This window comes from Bufo bufo, chromosome 2 (genome assembly GCF_905171765.1).
Source record: "Bufo bufo chromosome 2, aBufBuf1.1, whole genome shotgun sequence".
NCBI classification, from domain to species: Eukaryota; Metazoa; Chordata; class Amphibia; order Anura; family Bufonidae; genus Bufo; species Bufo bufo.
In genome coordinates, this window is record NC_053390.1 from 670662439 (window position 1) to 670679405 (window position 16967).

The 16967-nt window shown below is 44.5% G+C and overlaps 1 protein-coding gene across 1 annotated transcript in view; it reads right to left on the minus strand.

The window, feature by feature from the left end:
- FSTL5 (follistatin like 5) overlaps positions 1-16967 on the minus strand; it is a 966340-nt gene that overhangs the window by 172263 nt on the left and 777110 nt on the right.

Genomic DNA, 16967 nt, shown 5'->3' on the forward strand with positions numbered 1-16967 from the left:
GTGTTGAAATGTGTCAATTGGCTGTCCTGTCCCACCTGATGGATGTGTCATGGGTAAAGGTCTGGCGCAATGCAAAAGAATATGGCGCATGCGAACGACCGCCGGGCGAACTGCAAGGCCATCTCTAATGCTGTAGTCCAGTCTACCAATTTTCTTCTCTTGAATTTATAAGGTCTACATTAGAGATGACCACATTTCCTAAAATTCGTCTGAATCGACCAAAAAATTTGATTCAGATGTGAATCGATTCTATTCAACTCAAATGTGCTTTAAATGCTGGGGAAAATATTTATCTCATAAAATTCTACTCAAACAAATCTCAAAAATTTCTGATGCCACTAAATCAAAAGTTTGGGTTGAATTTTGATTCTAACGAATCAATTCGCTAATATCTAGTCTACATGTTAAAGGAGTTGTCTCACTTCAGCAAATGGCATTTATCATGTAGAGGAAGTTAATAGAAGGCACTTACTAATGTATTGTGATTGTCCATATTGCTTCCTTTGCTGGATTCATTCATTTTTTTCATCACATAAACTGCACTTTTCCATGGTTATGACCACCCTGCAATCCATAAGTGGTCATCCATCTGGTTGCCGGACCATGGGAGTGCAAATAAACTAGTGCTTTTCCCTATAATGTGTTAGCATGGCCACCTCTGCTGGATTGCAGGGTGGCCATAACCCCTTGATGCGAGTAGTGTATTATGTGATGGGAAATTAATAAAGCCAGGAAAGGTTTCAATATGGACAATGTTATTTGCTGAAGTGAGACAACCCCTTTAAGTGTCATAGTGCTCTAGTATACATTTTAACATACAAAATAAATAAAACATGATACTGTAACTTTTTATAGCAGTGAAATTAGATGAGTGCAAAAAATAAAGGCAGAAGTCTTTAATACATACAGCTGAGAAATTCCACCCACAGTTAGGGCTTATGCACACAACTGTTGTTTTGTTCAATGTTCAATAAAAAAATTTTGTGCATTGCAGATGTCATCCGTGTGCTGTTTGCATATGTGTAGCTGCTCTGCAAATTAGACAACATGCCCTATTCTTGCCCACTTTGCAGACAAGAATGAGCATTTCTACTGATGGGAGTGAAAACATTTCTGAATGCACATGGCCAGGATCTATATTTTTTTGGATACCTGGTTTGCTGACCGCAAAATGGATAAAGTTGTGTGCATGAGCCTTGCTATAAGATAGAGTTGATGCTGTACCTCGTTGAACCAGTAGGTAAAATGTGTCTTGTATTTTTGATATATTCTCCTTTTGGATGCATTTTAAAGGACATATGCAGTGCATTCTAATTCTGTGCATATGGCTTTGACATACAGGTATGTATGAAGACTAAGGAGCATAGTCAAGTCTTAAAACCTGGCTGGTGACTAGAGATGTCGCGAACATAAAATTTTCCGTTCGCGAACGGCGAACGCGAATTTTCGCAAATGTTCGCGAACGGGCGAACTGCCATAGACTTCAATAGGCAGGCGAATTTTAAAACCCACAGGGACTCTTTCTGGCCACAATAGTGATGGAAAAGTTGTTTCAAGGGGACTAACACCTGGACTGTGGCATGCCGGAGGGGGATCCATGGCAAAACTACCATGGAAAATTACGTAGTTGACGCAGAGTCGGGTTTTAATCCATAAAGGGCATAAATCACCTAACATTCCTAAATTGTTTGAAATAACGTGCTTTAAAACATCAGGTATGATGTTGTATCGATCAGGTAGTGTAACTGTTATGCCCGCTTCACAGTGACAGACCAAACTCCCCGTTTAACGCACCGCAAACAGTACATTTGCACAACCGCAAACTCCCCATTTGCACAAGGTTGGATACCAAGCTAGCCATGTCCCGTTCCTTGTCCTGACTGATGTCATTGAAGGTCTCTTCCTCCACCCAGCCACGTACAACACCAAGGGTCCCCGAAAGGTGACAACAAGCCCCCTGGGAACGCTGCTGTGGTTGGTCTTCCACCTCCTCAAAGCCACCTTCCTCCTCTGACTCCTCTTGTTCAGACTCCTCTCTCTGCATTGCATCTCTATGCGTTATTATAAGGTGTGTTAAGTAGTACTATTCCTATCAGTTTAATCCCTGTTACGTCCCCTATCAGGGGACGTGTATATGGAATCGATTTTAGGAACCGGGAGATGGAAAAAGATGCTTGGTCGGTCCTCCTACTTCAAATTTGAGGCACTGCGCGTGCAATCTAATGTGCCGCCAGATAGTTGTGGTGTGTTATGTTGTTCTATTCTTATCAGTTTAATCCCTGTTACGTCCCCTATCAGGGGACGTGTATATGGCATCGATTTTAGGAACGGGGAGATGGAAAAAGATGCTTGGTCGGTCCTCCTACTTCAAATTTGGGGCACTGCGTGTGTAATCTAATGTGCCACCAGATAGGAGTGGTGCGTTAAGTAGTTCTATTCTTATCAGTTTAATCCCTGTTACGTCCCCTATCAGCTTTCAGGCAAGTCAACCCTAAGATGGCGTGACACTGCCGTATCCGGGATGTGGAATAGCCCCTGGGAGCTGGGGGGGTGCCGTTGATGTGGAGCAAGACGCAGCAGCAGAGAGGGACTCAGCCGAAGAGGTTAAGGAAGAGGATGGAGTAGGAGGAGTAGAGGAAGGTGGCATCAGGCCGGCCCTGCAAGTCGTGGCGGTGTCACCAACTCCTCTGCAGAGCACGCATTCCATGCTTGGCTGCCGTCAGCAGGTTTACCCAATGCGCAGTGTAGGTGATATACCTGCCCTGACCGTGCTTTGCAGACCAGGTATCAGTGGTCAGATGGCCCCCTTACCCCCAACACTGTGTGCCAGACATGCCATGACTTCCTTTTCCACAATAGAGTACAGGTTGGGGATTGCCTTTTGTGAAAAGAAATTTCGGCCGGGTAACTTCCACTGCGGTGTCCCAATAGCTACAAATTTTTTGAAGGCCTCAGACTCCACCAGCTTGTATGGTAAAAGCTGGCGGGCTAAGAGTTCCGACAAGCCAGCTGTCAGACGCCGGGCAAGGGGGTGACTTTGTGACATTTGCTTCTTACGCTCAAACATTTCCTTGACAGACACCTGACTGTGGGCAGATGAGCAGGAACTGCTGAAGGTGAGAGGCGGAGTGGCGGATGGTTGAGAGGGGGCAAGGAGGAAAGCAGTGGTTGACGTGGCTGAAGATGCTGGACCAGGAGGAGGATGGAGGCTTTGAGTTTGTGATGTGCGATCATGTGCCTTCGCAAAGCAGTTGTACCTAGGTGGGTGTTGGACTTCCCACGACTCAGTTTCTTTTGGCACAGGTTGCAAATGGCATTGCTGTTGTCAGAGGCAGATTGCTGAGCTCTGCAATGACGGCCATCTGGTGGTGGCAACAGCATGCGTTGATTGGCGTGCTGTCTGGCTGACCCCGGGTGCCGATGCATGCTGTCTGACTGTGCCACTAGCTCCTTGCGACGACCTCCCCCTGCTTCCAACTTGTCTCCTCCTCCTCTCTGTCTCCCCAACTGAACTTTCCCCCTGTTCTTCATCTCTTCTAGCGGGCACCCATGTGACATGCACGGACACATCGTCATCATCAACCGCATCACTTGTATCTGACAACGCAGCAAAGGAAGCAGCAGCGGGTACAACATCATCATCATCACACCGTACGTCCATGTGTGTAATGCTGCCTGACTGAGACATATCCCTGTTATCTACATCCTCTGGCAATAATGGTTGCGCATCACTCATTTCTTCCAACTGATGTGTAAATAACTCCTCTGACAGATCAAGTGAAGCAGCTGTGGTGCTAGTGTTGGTGGTGGCAGCAGGCGGGCGAGTGGTAATTTGAGAGGTGCCCGAAGCTAAGCTGGAGGAGGATGGTGCGTCAAGGTTCCGAGTAGAGTTGAGCGAACACCTGGATGTTCGGGTTCGAGAAGTTCGGCCGAACTTCCCGGAAATGTTCGGGTTCGGGATCCGAACCCGATCCGAACTTCGTCCCGAACCCGAACCCCATTGAAGTCAATGGGGACCCGAACTTTTGGGCACTAAAAAGGCTGTAAAACAGCCCAGGAAGAGCTAGAGGGCTGCAAAAGGCAGCAACATGTAGGTAAATCCCCTGCAAACAAATGTGGATAGGGAAATGAATTAAAATAAAAATTAAAAAAATAAAAATTAACTCATATCAATTGGACAGAGGTCCCATAGCAGAGAATCTGGCTTCACGTCAGCAGAGAATCAGTCTCTTCATGCCATAGCAAAGAATCAGGCTTCATGTCAGCAGAGAATCAGTCTCTTCATGCCATAGCAGAGAATCTGGCTTCATGTCAGCGCAGAATCAGTCTTCATGTCATAGCAGAGAATCAGGTTCACGTCAACCCCCCACCACTGGAACAGGCACTGTCACATATTTAGGCCCCGGCACCCAGACAGAGGAGAGAGGTCCCGTAACAGAAAATCTGGCCTTATGTCAGCACAGAATCTGTCTTCATGTCATAGCAGAGAATCAGGCTTCACGTCACCCACCACTGGAACAGGCCACTGTCACATATTTAGGCCCGGCACCCAGACAGAGGAGAGAGGTCCCGTAACAGAGAATCTGGCCTTATGTCAGCGCAGAATCAGTCTTCATGTCATAGCAGAGAATCAGGCTTCGCGTCACCCACCCACTGGAACAGGCCACTGTCACACATTTAGGCCCACGGCACCAGGCAGAGGAGAGAGGTCCCGTAACAGAGAATTCGGCCTTATTTCAGCACAGAATCTGTCTTCATGTCATAGCAGAGAATCAGGCTTCACGTCACCCACCACTGGAACAGGCCACTGTCACATATTAGGCCCAGGCACCCAGGCAGAGGAGAGAGGTCCCGTAACAGAGAATCTGGCCTTATGTCAGCACAGAATCTGTCTTCATGTCATAGCAGAGAATCAGGCTTCACGTCACCCACCACTGGAACAGGCCACTGTCACACATTTAGGCCCAGGCACCCAGGCAGAGGAGAGGTTCATTCAACTTTGGGTTGCCCCGGAGTAGAATAATATATTGTTAAGGGGAGGTAGTTAATATCTAATCTGCACAAGGGATGGACAGGTCCTGTGGGATCCATGCTTGGTTCATTTTTATGAACGTCAGCTTGTCCACATTGGCTGTAGACAGGCGGCTGCGTTTGTCTGTAATGACGCCCCCTGCCGTGCTGAATACACGTTCAGACAAAATGCTGGCCGCTGGGCAGGCCAGCACCTCCAAGGCATAAAAGGCTAGCTCTGGCCACGTGGACAATTTGGAGGACCCAGAAGTTGAATGGGGCGAACCATCAGTCAGTACGTGGAGGGGTGTGCACAGGTACTGTTCCACCATGTTAGTGAAATGTTGCCTCCTGCTAACACGTTCCGTATCAGGTGGTGGTGCAGTTAGCTGTGGCGTGGTGACAAAACTTTTCCACATCTCTGCCATGCTAACCCTGCCCTCAGAGGAGCTGGCCGTGACACAGCTGCGTTGGCGACCTCTTGCTCCTCCTCTGACTTCGCCGAGGGCTTCCACTGGTTCCCCTGTGACATTTGGGAATGCTCTCAGTAGCGCGTCTACCAACGTGCGCTTGTACTCGCGCATCTTCCTATCACGCTCCAGTGTAGGAAGTAAGGTGGGCCCATTGTCTTTGTACCGGGGATCCAGAAGGGTGGCAACCCAGTAGTCCGCACACGTTAAAATGTGAGCAACTCTGCTGTCGTTGCGCAGGCATTGCAGCATGTAGTCGCTCATGTGTGCCAGGCTGCCCAGAGGTAAGGACAAGCTGTCCTCTGTGGGAGGCGTATCGTCATCGTCCTGTGTTTCCCCCCAGCCACGCACCAGTGATGGGCCCGGGCTGCTTTGGGTGCCACCCCGCTGTGAACATGCTTCATCCTCATCCTCCTCCACCTCCCTCCTCCTCATCCTCGTCCTCCTCCAGTAGTGGGCCCTTTCTGGCCACATTTGTACCTGGCCTCTGGTGTTGCAAAAAACCTCCCTCTGAGTCACTTCGAAGAGACTGACCTGAAAGTGCTAGAAATGACCCCTCTTCCTCCTCTTCCTCCTGGGCCACCTCCTCTTCCATTATCGCCCTAAGTGTTTTCTCAAGGAGACATAGAAGTGGTATTGTAACGCTGAGAACGGCGTCATCGCCACTGGCCATGTTGGTGGAGTACTCGAAACAGTGCAACAGGGCACACAGGTCTCGCATGGAGGCCCAGTCATTGGTGGTGAAGTGGGTCTGATCCGCAGTGCGACTGACCCGTGCGTGCTGCAGCTGAAACTCCACTATGGCCTGCTGCTGCTCGCACAGTCTGTCCAGCATATGCAAGGTGGAGTTACACCTGGTGGGCACGTCGCATATGAGGCGGTGAGCGGGAAGGCCGAAGTTACGCTGTAGCGCAGACAGGCGAGCAGCGGCAGGGTGTGAACGCCGGAAGCGCAAACAGACGGCCCGCACTTTATGCAGCAGCTCTGACATGTCGGGGTAGTTGCGAATGAACTTCTGCACCACCAAATACAGCACATGCGCAGGCAAGGGATGTGCGTCAAACCGGCTAGTCCCAGAGCTGCAACGAGATTTCGCCCATTATCGCACACCACCAGGCCGGGCTTGAGGCTCACCGGCAGCAACCACTCGTCGGTCTGTTGTTCTATACCCCGCCACAACTCCTGTGCGATGTGGGGCCTGTCCCCCAAACATATGAGTTTCAGAACGGCCTGCTGACGTTTACCCCGGGCTGTGCTGAAGTTGGTGGTGAAGGTGTGTGGCTGACTGGATGAGCAGGTGGAAGAAGAGGAGGAGGAAGCTGAGTAGGAGGAGGAGGAGACAGGAGGCAAAGAATGTTGCCCTGCGATCCTTGGCGGCGGAAGGACGTGCGCCAAACAGCTCTCCGCCTGGGGCCCAGCCGCCACTACATTTACCCAGTGTGCAGTTAGGGAGATATAGCGTCCCTGGCCGTGCTTACTGGTCCACGTATCTGTGGTTAGGTGGACCTTGTCACAGATGGCGTTGCGCAGTGCACACTTGATTTTATCCGACACTTGGTTGTGCAGGGAAGGCACGGCTCTCTTGGAGAAGTAGTGCCGGCTGGGAACAACATACTGTGGGACAGCAAGCGACATGAGCTGTTTGAAGGGATCGAGGGTGGCTAGGTGGGAATTTACGCTTTCTCTCAAATGTTTGTGAGATGGAGAGCTGAACGCTGCCGTGTGACATGGCTGAGATGCTTGGTGACGCAGGTGGTGGTGTTGGTGGTACATCCCATGTTTGCTGGGCGGCAGGTGCCAACGTTACTCCAGAGGCGGAGGAAGAGGCCGAGGCGGCGGTAGCAGCATAAGAGGTAGCAGGGGGAGCCTGAGTGAGTTCCTTGTTTTTAAGGTGTTTACTCCACTGCAGTTCATGCTTTGCATGCAGGTGCCTGGTCATGCAGGTTGTGCTAAGGTTCAGAACGTTAATGCCTCGCTTCAGGCTCTGATGGCACAGCATGCAAACCACTCAGGTCTTGTCGTCAGCACATTGTTTGAAGAAGTGCCATGCCAGGGAACTCCTTGAAGCTGCCTTTGGGGTGCTCGGTCCCAGATGGCGGCGGTCAGTAGCAGGCGGAGTCTCTTGGCGGCGGGTGTTCTGATTTTGCCCACTGCTCCCTCTTTTGCTACGCTGTTGGCTCGGTCTCACCACTGCCTCTTCCTCTGAACTCTAAAAGTCAGTGGCACGACCTTCATTCCATGTGGGGTCTAGGACCTCATCGTCCCCTGCATCGTCTTCCACCCAGTCTTGACCCCTGACCTCCTGTTCAGTCTGCACACTGCAGAAAGACGCAGCAGTTTGCACCTGTGTTTCGTCATCATCAGAGACGTGCTGAGGTGGTATTCCCATGTCCTCATCATCAGGAAAAATAAGTGGTTGTGCGTTAGTGCATTCTATCTCTTCCACCCCTGGGGAAGGGCTAGGTGGATGCCCTTGGGAAACCCTGGCAGCAGAGTCTTCAAACAGCATAAGAGACTGCTGCATAACTTGAGGCTCAGACAGTTTCCCTGATATGCATGGGGGTGATGTGACAGACCGATAGGCTAGGTTTTCATGCGCCATCTGTGCGGTTTCTGCAAAAGACTGGGTGGGAGATAATGTGAACGTGCTGGATCTACTGTCGGCCACCCAATTGACTAATGCCTGTACCTGCTCAGGCCTTACCATCCTTAGAACGGCATTGGGCCCCACCAAATATCGCTGTAAATTCTGCTGGCTACTGGGACCTTAGGTAGTTGGTTCACTAGGACGTGTGGCTGTGGCAGAACGGCCACGTCCTCTCCCAGCACCAGAGGGTCCACTAACACCACCACGACCATGTCCACGTCCGCGTCCCTTATTAGATGTTTTCCTCATTGTTGCCGTTCACCACAATTTTGAGAATGGCAAATTTGGGAATAGTTTTTCAACCCAGAACAAAAAGTGTGCTTTTACGGTCACTACAAATAACTTGACCAGCTAAAACAGTACAGATTTGGTTGAATAGAAATGTGAGGCCTGTTTTTTTTTGCGCTGTGTGACAGGTATAGGTTTAATCACAGAATTAGACTTGTATCTGCACGGTAGCGTGTGTGTTAAGTTTTTCTGAATGACACTCAGCACCTTGAATGTAAGATATCCTTTTTGGGATAGATTTCAAGTAGGCCTCATATAGCAGAAACTAGTTATTTTGAGAATGGCAAATTTGGGAATAGTTTTTCAACCCAGAACAAAAAGTGTGCTTTTATGGTCACTACAAATAACTTGACCAGCTAAAACAGTACAAATTTGGTTGAATAGAAATGTCAGGTCTATTTTTTAGGCGCTGGGTGACATTCTCAACTTGCCCCTGATGTAGTATATGGCCAAAAAATAACCACACTATTGATGGTTAAATGCAGTTGGGTGACACAGGCTCAGCCGGCACCAGATGTAGTATATGGCCAAAAAATAACCAGACTGTTGATGGTTAAATGCACTTCGGTGACACAGGCTCAGCCTGCAGCTGATATAGTATATGGCCAAAAAATAACCAGACTGTTGATGGTTAAATGCACTTCGGTGACACAGGCTCAGCCTGCAGCTGATGTAGTATATGGCCAAAAAATAACCAGACTGTTGATGGTTAAATGCACTTCGGTGACACAGGCTCAGCCTGCAGCTGATGTAGGATATAGCAAAAAATAACCACACTATTGATGGTTAAATACACTTGGTGATAGCTTGTGCTGGCGCACCACAAGCCACAAAATGGCCGCCGATCACCCCAGAAAAAAGTGATCTAAAACGTTTTGGGCAGCCTCATAAAAGTGAGCAAGTCGATATTAGCACTTCAATGATCCACAGCTGCAGATCGATCACAGAATGAAGTCTTTTGGAAGAGTTAATCTGCCTAATCTCACCCTAACGTCGCAGCAGCAACCTCTCCCTATGCTTGAATCAGCAGAGTGACGTGCAGCGCTACGTGACCCAAGCTTATTTAGAGGCTGGGTCACATGCTGCACTGGCCAATCACAGCCATGCCAATAGTAGGCAAGGCTGTGATGGCCTCTTGGGGCAAGTAGTATGACGCTTGTTGATTGGCTGCTTTGCAGCCTTTCAAAAAGCGTCAAGAAAGCGCCGAACACCGAACCCGAACACAGACTTTTACGAAAATGTTCGGGTTCGGGTCCGTGTCACGGACACCCCAAAATTCGGTACGAACCCGAACTATACAGTTCGGGTTCGCTCATCCCTAGTTCCGAGCGGAAGCTGTTGAAGATTGGGTGTCCTGTGTTAGCCAGTCAACTATGTCCTCAGAACTTTTCGAATTCAGGGTACGTGGCCTCTGAACACTGGGCATTGTTCTAGGGCCAAAGGGAATCACAGCATCATGACCACGATGGCCCCTGCGGGGTGGCCTGCCTCTGCCTGTCATTTTTTTTTTAGATTAGTTAAGTTGTACTATGCGTGCAAGGTACTGTGACACCAGATATGAGTGGCACTGTGCACTGGCAGAAGTTGGCAGAGTAGACGCTGTAGGCCTGACACACACGCTTGTAGACAACTAACTGCTATTCAATCTATTACAGTCAAAACATATATTTTTTTTTAAATGTGCACTACTGTTACACCAGATATGAGTTGCACTGGTGTGACACTGTGCCCTTGCGGGCCCTGAAACGCACACTTGTGAAGGAAAATGACTGCTATTATTTCAGTCCAAAAAGTGTTTTTTTTTTTAAATGTTACACCAGATATGAGTTGCACTGGTGTGACACTGTGCCCTTGCAGGCCCTGAAACACACACTTGTGAAGGAAAATGACTGGTATTATTTCACAATCCAAAAATTTTATATTTTTTTTTAAATGCATATCTGACACCAGATATGAGTGGTGGCACTGGGCAAGTGGGCACAGTATACACTGTGAGCCTGATACACACGCTGGCAGCCGCAGGCAGGCAACAGCAATTAGATTACACAGAAAAAAAAAAAGCAGACTGATGTTCTAGCCCTAAAAAGGGCTTTTTGGGGTGCTGTCCTTACAGCAGAGATCAGATGAGTCCTTCAGGACTGTAGTGGACACTGAATACACTGGCCTAGCTATCAATTTCCCTATTAAATCAGCAGCAGCTACACTGTCCCTCCTCTCACTAAGGATGCAGCTTCCGAATGAATCTAAGATGGATGCTGTCCAGGTGGTGGGAGAGTCTGGGAGGGAGGGTCTGCTGCTGATTAGCTGGAATGTGTCTGCTGACTGTGAGGTACAGGGTCAAAGTTTACTCACTGATGACGAATAGGGGGCGGACCGAACATCGCATATGTTCGCCCGCCGCGGCGAACGCGAACAAGCTATGTTCGCCGGGAACTATTCGCCGGCAAACTATTCGGGACATCTCTACTGGTGACATGCTAGCCTATAATTTGATAATTTCTTAACCTTGATAATATCTCTGGTGTCTACAGGCAAGAAGTCATCTGTAGATGGATATTCATTAAAGTGGACACCCTTATGGAAAGCATCTGACTCATAAATCTAAAGGAGGGTTAGAATATACATTTACACACTTCTAATTTTAATTCAGCGTAGCGGTGTTCAATGTACAGTACTGATACATTCTGAATTACTAGCATCTAACATTTACTATTCAAGGTCAACTGTTTGCACAATGCATTAACATTATTAAATGCAGAAAGAAGTTGGTCCAGCCTTGCTTCGTGGTAATCCAAATGCACTTTATTAAATAGTAATGTGTACTAAAAACATCCAGATACAGGTTGCATGCGTCTACGTGTTTCGGGCAAAGAACAGTTTAGCCCTTACTCATGACTGCTCAAAATACACTAAGATCTTCACCTTTATAGGGGGAAGTGAGCCTCAGCTGAAGCAATCATGGCATCAAGTGGCTCTTCCCTCCTGGAAAGGTGCTTGGTAATAAAACTAAACTAAAAAGGGTAAATATAATTCATCCTTAGTAATATAAAAGACATGGGAAAGGAAAAGAGTTAGTACTGTAGGATCAAGTCTAATCTTTTATTTAACCCCTGAGGCTGGCGGCTTTCTAACTGGATAATCCAGTAGGATTCTCTATTTAACAATTTCCTTCTGCGGTCGCCTCCTCTTACTGGTTTGTTAACCCTTTCAATACCTTGTACAGACATGTCAGAGGTATCACCACCATGGACTAGCGCAAAATGAAGACTAGCCGCAGCTAATCTTCATTTTTCCTTTCCCATGTCTTTTAAATTACTCAGGATGAATTATATTTACCCTTTTTAGTTTAGTTTTATTACCACCTTTCCAGGAGGGAGAAGCCACTTGATGCCATGATTGCTTCAGCTGCGGCTCACTTCCCCCTATAAAGGTGAAAATCTTAGTGTATTTTGAGCAGTCATGAGTAAGGGCTAAACTGTTCTTTGCCCGAAACGCGTAGACGCATGCAACCTGTATCTGGATGTTTTTAGCACACATTACTATTTAATAAAGTGCCTTTTGGATTACCACGAAGCAAGGCTGGACCAACTTCTTTCTGCATTTATCCCTATTTGCTCCCAGACCGGGTGAGGGAGCGGTTCCGTGCCTCAAAAGTGGAGTTCCAGGCAGGTGAGAGCTGCTCATACCACATTTTTTTCCTGAATGATTTGTTATTAACACTATTAAATACTGTATTAAAACACAGTGAGGGCTTACAGCAGTTATTCTTCAGTAAGTCTCACATCTGGCTTTTTAACTTGTGGGTGAGTTATAATATTTTGCCTAAAGGGTCCACTTTGCCAGGTTTCTCCTCTAAAGACTTTTCCTATACTTAAAATATACAAGCTACCATAATTCTCATAAAAGAAACCATGTGTGAAAAAAACAGAACAATACTAATTCCACATAAATACTCAAAGACATTCTAAATGTGTAGGTGTTTGCATATAAAACTGATGTGATTGATTAGACACTTCCACTCTAAGTTCGGAAAAGCGCTTTGAAAAGATATACTATATTTCAGAGATTTTCTTTGCATACATTAGTGTCTCGGGAAGCCATAATGTAGAAATAATTTTGTTACACATAGAGCACAGGCACAGACATAAAATTAGATATCTGTGTATATTATGTTTTAGGAAATTAGCGAAAAAGGCATTGTTAAATGCTAAGATGACGGGTTTATTTTTTAAATGTAAAATAAAAAACAGTGGAATGGCAGTAGCTTCCAGGAAAATATTGTACTTTAACTTGTAGCGAGACATGATGATGTGGTCATTATTATACATAAATCAGTTCTATAATAAAAAGCAATTTTGAGTGTGCAGTGCATAAAATAACATAAATAGGTTTACGTGTGCAAATGATGCTAACTGGAATGGAAGTACTAAGACAGCGTGGATGGTCAATCTCAATGATATTTATCAAGTCATCTAAGTGTTGTAAAATAACTATATAACGCATTACCAAAAAATTATGTGCATAACGTAAAACTCTGGTCAGGAATAAAAAAAAATCAACTATCACTTGCTATAGTTTTTATATACATCCCCTAAATATCCACTGTAAAAGATTTCTCTTTTTTTCGCCATTATGGCTTCTATACCCACACACCTCTATATGCACACACCATTTAACTCGTATTTTTTATAGGCGTGATTTTTTGTAACTTGCTGCACATGTAATTTTCGGGCTATTTTTGAAGTTGCAAACAAAGCGCAAAAAAATGTAAATACACATTTTCAATGTTAGACTTGGAAAGTATTTATGATAAATTAAAGGTGTCCTACAGAATTTGACAAATAAACATCTATAAAACTTTTTTGATTCAATTCTCTAGCACATGGATGCCCAACCTGTGGTCCTCCAGCTGTTGCAAAACTACAACTCCCAGCATGCCCGGACAGCCGACAGCTATCATCCTACACCAGGGCATGTTGGGAGTTCTAGCTTTACAACATCTGGAGGGAGGCAGGTTGGGCATCCCTGCTCTAGCAAGTTCCTCCAGTTTGTTGGTTCTGCATTGAAATGATAGTCCTAAGAGCAACTCAAGATACACTTAAGTACTACAATGACTGTTGCCTGAGTGCATTACACAGTATTAGTTTTACTGTATGTCAATAGCATAACAGGAAAAATATTAAAAATACTGATATTTTGGGAACAGTGTCCCAAAAAATAGAGCTACAGCATAACAAGTGAACCTGGGGCACCACAGTGCAGCTTGAAAATAAGACCCAATCAGACCTCTTCTAATCTGCTGATTGCTCCTCCTCCATTCCCCGATTTCTCGTCTTTATTACATGTGTAAATAGGGACTGTTAAACTTGTCTCTTTTTACACTGCATGTGTGCAATGAAAACTATTATGATAATGGAAGCATTTTGCTGTGAGTATAGCTAAATTATCATACAAAATATAGAATGATTGTGTCCTCTTGTGAGCCTACTTCTATGTAGCAGAGCTGAAAAGCTTCTGAATGCAGGAAATCCGTGATATACATATTGACACTTGAGATTTACCTCATTAGTGACCAGCCTACTGTATTTTCCACCTTAGTGATCAAGCAACTTTTTTTTAAAAAAGATTTCCGTCACATTCTGAAAATTATAGATGTAGCCTAACTAAAATTGACTCTGATAACTCTGATAACCCATGTCACAGTGTTTTATTGTGACAAAAGCCATTGATTCACTTTTATTAACTATTTCTGTAAGGGAATGTAAAAAAACAAACAGCAATACCATAATTGTTTTTTATACTGTAAATTTGGTGACATTCACTTTAATGCTTAGATAATCTGCTAACTTTACTTTTTTTCAATATAATTACAGCAATATCAAATATGTACATGTTTTTTGAGTTTTACCTTTTTCTTTTAAATGTTTTTGCATTGCCGCAATCCCCGGAACCATAACTTTTTTTTCTTTCTAAGGAGCTGTGTGAGGATTTTTGTAATATGACTTGTAGTTTTCATTGTCATCATTTTGGGTACATATGATGTTTTAATTGCTTTTTATTATGCTTTTTGTGGCAGATAAGCAAAAAAACAATAGCAATTCTATCTTTTTTTTATGGTGTACAACGTGCAGGACAAGTTATGTTAATTGCATATTTCAAGTCATTATGGATGTGACAATACCAAATATGTGAGAGTTTTAAAAAGTAAATTCCATTAAAAAGCATTTTTTTGTGTTCTTTTCAAACTTGGAGATTAAAAAAAAATATATATATAAAATTTTTATTTGACATGTATTAGTCCTATAAGGGGACTTTGACACGTGATCCTCTGATTGTTTCTATAATACACTGTACCACTTATGTAGTGCAATGTATTATTCTGTCAGTAGGATAGTGACAGTTAACTTATCAGGCCATATCGGTACCTGACAATCTCATTTGCAGTGGTGCCGATGGCTCACAGAGGGGGCCCCCCTCATTTTGAAACCACTTAGATGAGTGGTTACTATTGAACAGGTTAAACACCCGAGATCTGTGATTCTGCCGATCCAGGCTGTTAGAACAGGAGCCTGTCTGACATGAGAGAGCAGAGCTCCTGCTCTTTGATGCACGGTAGATTTGTGCAGTGATATGACTAAACTGCTATAAAAAAGATATATTGGTGGTCACTAAGGGAATATATACAAATAAGTAAAATTTTATCTTTGAATTAGCACTCCATTTGTTGTAATTCATCACCTAAACTGGCACTTAGAAGAAGCTTAATTTTCGAGATAGACATCAATCTTAAACATAAGGTCAAATTCCTAATAATAACAACAATAATAATGTAAAAATAAAATAATAATTTGTGCAGATATTTCTACAAACAAGCATTATACTAGTTTATAAAGCTATTTGAAACTTCATCAAATTAGTTAGAGATAGCCTACTGTATAGATTAAATATATAATGCAAAGTTTAAGAACATTACAGTTGAACTTCTCTTGTTTTTTATTGTTTTAACAGACTATGCCAAATGTTCAAACTGTTGTATCTTGAATAGTGCTTACATAATTATGTGCATTTTTTATTTTTATTTACAGGTATTAAAAGAAATGCTTCGATCCATTGAATCCCCTGATAGTCCCAGAATAATCAGTGAATGTTCAGAGGTGGACACATATTCTCATCCTTGCCTCTCTCCTTCTGGTATGCAGAGGGATTTCTGGTGTGGTGAGTGGACTGCTTCTGAGTCTGCAGCATCTTTTCTGCTACTAAGAATTGAGCAAATACAATTGCTGTAATGCTGCAACTTCAGGAGACTTTGAAGGAGAAGACACAAAAGATCTAGCCCGACTGTCCACCTTGTTACATTTATTCAGTTGAACACCAAAAGGCTGCTCAATAGAAACAGCAGGTGACACTATATTAAAGGGGTTCTCTGGGAATTCAAAAAATAATTAAATATTACTTTATTATAAATATATTCTCAAATACCTTTCATTATTTATAATGGCTCATTTTGTCTGGGGAGCAATCATCAGGGGAAACAAAATGGCCACTGTCCCATTAGTTCACACAAAACCTGTCCTGATCACACATGACGACAAGTTACTTTACAACACTGAGGTAAGGAGCTGCCTTATCCTCCTCCTCATCTCTATTTGTCAGGGATTATGATCCTCAATACAGATGATAAGAAATGTTGCTGAATCTCTGGGGAATTTAGTTCATGAGGAGACATGAAGTACAGAGAGGACAAACAGGACAGGCTGTGGTAATGTGTTGTGGTAATGGAGACTGTAAACAAGTGCTGCTGCTCTTTAGCCACACCTCACCAGCCTCTCATGTCTCCTCATTATCTCCATTTCTACAGAGAGTAACTTGTGCTTCTGTATGATAAGGACAGGTTTTGTGTGTACTGATAGGACAACGGACATTTTATTTCTCCTAATGATTGCTCCCTAGACAAAACAAGTCATTCTAAGTAATTAAAGGTATTTGTGAATATACTTATTATAAAATAATATTTAAGTATTTTCCTTTTTTTTTTTTTCCTGAAGAACCCCTTTAACATTATTCTGGGAATATAGCGTGGAAAGCATTTTTTTATATGAACGTAAATGAAAAAAAAAATTGAAAAATGGACTGGATTTAAACTACAAACAGTATTTTTGTTGGATAATACCTTTATATGGCATTAGAGGTTATCACAGTTAAAAGGGACATATCCCCATTTTCACCCAGACAACCCCCCTGATATGAGCACCAGAGTATTTCATGCTCCGATGCATTCCCTTGCCCTGCGCTGTATCATGCAGGGCAAGGGCTTTATTTGGTTATATTTTTACACTGCTAGGCGGAGGCTTCTGCCTAGCAGTGTTCCGGGTAACGTCAGCGGCACTGATGGGCAGGCTTTAGCACTGCCCTAGCTGCCGTTTTACATGCTAGGGCATGCCCATTGATGCTGGTGATGACACTGGGCTCACTGCTAGGCGGAAGCCTCTGTCCAGCTTTACCCATGGAGAGCCTGGAACATTTCTGGATCTCCAGAAAAAAAACTTTGCCCT